This window comes from Phascolarctos cinereus, unplaced genomic scaffold (genome assembly GCF_003287225.1).
Source record: "Phascolarctos cinereus isolate Bilbo 61053 unplaced genomic scaffold, phaCin_HiC Scaffold_4;HRSCAF=312, whole genome shotgun sequence".
Lineage (NCBI taxonomy): Eukaryota > Metazoa > Chordata > Mammalia > Diprotodontia > Phascolarctidae > Phascolarctos > Phascolarctos cinereus.
The window spans coordinates 571,627,924-571,631,592 of NW_027555847.1; the positions used below are offsets into that span (position 1 = coordinate 571,627,924).

The following is a 3,669-nucleotide window of genomic DNA, read 5'->3' on the forward strand; positions in this document are numbered from 1 at the left end:
ATAATGGACTCATAGATTAAGACATGCCATTCCATTATAAGCATGCTTTCTCTATTTTTAAAAAAGCTGTATTAAAATTAATGAGCATAGATTTAATACTTAGGATACATTCCAATCTTATTTAAATACGATACATGATATAAAATCAAGATTTAATACCTTTCTCACTCGTCTTCCATTATTACCTGTTCAATCTACCAATTACTGATGAATCTAAACCTAGTTTTCTCTTCACTTTAAGTAGTGAAAAATCTTACATGTTATTTTTCTTTATTAAACATTTCATTAATAACAATAATAATTAACAATAATTTAATAACATTTTATTAAATATTTCATTTCGATACAGTAGTCACTTTCCTAAAAAACAAATTAGAACTTCCTCACAAAACATGGTTAAGCAAAACATTATAATAAAATAGACTTATTGCAATCAACAGTACTTTTGAGTCATTTAGTTTACAGTTGTTTAACTGAGAGAATGGAAAAATGTTTCAGTCTCAGAAATCTAAAACTGACGTTATCCACTCTCTTTGACTTGAGTTTGGTCCCCTTTTAGTATTGTTTCCATTTACATGATTGTAGTGACTGCATAGTTTGTTCTTTTGGTTCAGTGTTCTTTATTCTGTATCAGTTCATACAAGTCTTGCTAAGGTTCTCTGAACTCTTCATTCTTCATGGTGAAATAATATGCCATTACGTTCATATATAGCTTAGCCATTCCTTAATCATTCAGCATTTTAGTTTATTTATTTGCCATTGAAATACTGCTTTTAGAAATATTTTGGATGGCGGTGCGACTGGGCCCGGTGCTGCTGGCTGCAGACGGCTCGGGGCCGGAAGTCCCGGCCTGGAGTGTAATCTTAGCCTCTCTCACAGCTGGAGCACGGTGATCGTGGAGCGCTGGTGGAAGGTCCCGCTGGCCGCCGAGGGCCGGAGTCCGCGTCTGCGCGGGCGGCACCGGCTCTACCGCCTGGTGGAGGACACCCAGCACCAGCCGCAGGGGACCATGGAGCTCCTCCGGACCCGGACGGTGGAGGACCTTGGGATCCGAGGCGACACTGTCACAGTGAAGAAGTCACTGGGCCGGAATAAACTGCTTCCTCAGGGTCTGGCTGTGTACCCATCACCAGAGAACAAGATGTTCGAGGCAGAAAACCAGTTGCGGCAGGAGGGGAAGCTGGAGAAGCTCCAGACCAAGACTGGTGTGACGACAGTGAAATTCTTGAAGAGCTGCCACCTGGAAGTGGGGTTGAAGGATAATGTCAAGTGGGAGCTAAACCCTGAAATTGTCTGCCGCCACTTCTTCAAAAATCTTGGCGTGGTAGTATCCCCTCATGCCCTAAAGCTACCTGAAGAGCCAGTCACAAGGTGGGGCGAGTACTGGTGTGAGGTGACGGTGAATGGGCTCGACGCGGTGAGGGTCCCCATGTTTGTGGTGAATTTTGAGAAGCCCAAGACCAAGAGATGCAAGCATTGGTTAGCCCAGCAAGCTGCCAAGTAAATGGACCCTACCAGTAAAGAACTTCTTTTTCCACCGGTGGCAACCAGACACCTTCTGGAATCAGTGGAGCAGAGATAGATCTACCCTTGACCTTGCTTCCCTTACTGTGACTTAGTTTGGAGTCTAAGTGTATAAGGGCATCACAGAGAACGCCACATCACTTTCCCTGTGTTTGCCAACTACGTCGTGGGTGTTTCTAGCACCTTTAGCTTTCCATCCACTGTCCTTACTACAGATCTGCTTAGGAAGCACCGGAGTCTGGAGATGTGATAAGGATTGGAATTTACCACGGGACATCTTCCAAACTGAGAGTCAGGCTGAGCCCCTCTGAATGAACAGAAATGGAAGTCCTAACTAGCATCCCTAGAATCTCTCCATTCGGTGTGGGCCACAAATGGCTCACTACCTGCATCTGCAATAAGGAGATTTGTGCTCAAAAAAAAAAAAGAAAGAAAGAAAGAAAAGAAATATTTATTCTATTGATTATCATGTTATCTAGAGATTATTATGTCTTTGGCTTCCTTGGTGGCATAAACTTAGAAAACATTGAAGGGAGTCCCCACAAAGCCAAGAAAAGAAATTGCAGATCCATGAATTTATTGAACAGTTAATTTTTATAATTGCTGCTGTCTAACATAAATTGAAATCAGATAACGTTAGAAACCCTTCATTCCTATTTTTATAATTTCTCTTGAAATTTTTGAACTTTTCCTCCTCCATATAAATGTTGATATTATTTTGTTTAGTTCCATAAAGTATCCTGTCAGAGATTTAATCAGTGTAACACTAAATCTGTAGATTTATTTAAATAGTGTCATTTGTATTATGCTGTCATGACCCAAATATGGCATCAAATTGATTATTTACACCTTTTCTTTCAATAAATATTTTTTGAACTTGTCTGGTCCTATATGTGAACTCTTATATGTTCTATACATTTTGTATTTACTATATTTAAAATGGAATTTCTGTATCTTTTCTTCCCATTTTGTTAGTAACCTACAGAAATATTGATGATTGTGGTTTTATTTTGTAACCTGCTACTTTGCTGAAGCTATTAATTATCTTTATTAGATTTGTCTTAGATTCTCTAGGGTTTGCAGAGAAGCTATCTTATTGTCTGCCAATAGGGATAATTTTTCCTTCTCTTTTCTAGTGTGTATTTCCTTAATTTATTTTCCTGTGCTATTGGTACATTAAGCATTTCCAGTCCTATTTCAAATAATAGTGGAAACAGTGGGCATCCTTACTTTCACTCTTGATCTTAAAAGGAAAGCTACCAGTGTTTTTCCTTTGCAAATAATGCCAGCTTTTGTTGTAGATAAATGCTTTTAATCAAATCAGGGGGGGAAACATTGTATTACTATGCTTTTATTATTTTAACATAAATAAGTGCATATTTTGTCAAAGGTTTTCCTTCATGCCTTAATATGATCATGTGGTTTTTGTTGCTTGTGTCATTTATATCATTAATCATGCACATTGCTTTCCTAATGCCGAACTATCCTTGCATCCCTGATATAAATCCAACTTGGTCATAGTTTTCTTAAAATTGGCCATGTTGCTGTAGTCTTTTTACTAAAATTTTATTGAAAATTTTTTGTGTCAGTTCATTAGGGCTACTCAAATGCAAAAAAAAAAATTAAAAATCACTCCTTGACTTGATTATTGAAACCATATTTGTCAGATAAGTTTGGTAGAGTGCTTCCTTTCTCTGCTTTAAAAAGAAAACACAATTTGTGAAACATAGGACTTACTAGTTTGGTAAATTTCACTTGCAAATTCATCTTAGCATCAGAGCTCTAGAGCTGGAAGGAACTTCAGAAGCCAACTATTTCAATTTCCTTGTTTAGCACACGAGACTGGAAGAGAATGTGACCTGCCCTAGGTGACATAGATGTTAAACATCAAGGTAGAATTTGAACCCAGGTTCTATGACTTCATAGCCAGTGTACTCTGCAATATAGCATGCTTTTCCATCTGTTCTGTGTGTGGGGCGGGGCAATTGGGGCTAAGTGATTTGCCCAGGGTCACACAGCTAATAAGTGTTATGTGTCTGAGGCCAGATTTGAACTCAGATCTCCTGACTCCAGGGCCAATGCTCTATCCACTATGCTACTAAGCTGCCCCTTCCATCTGTTCTAAAAGAGTTTTTCCCCTTTTGG

The 3,669-nt window shown here is 38.8% G+C and overlaps 1 pseudogene; it reads left to right on the plus strand.

The window, feature by feature from the left end:
* The first annotated feature begins 773 nt into the window (after positions 1–773).
* Positions 774–1,519, plus strand: LOC110199098 (large ribosomal subunit protein bL9m pseudogene; annotated as a pseudogene).
* The last annotated feature ends 2,150 nt before the right edge of the window (positions 1,520–3,669 follow it).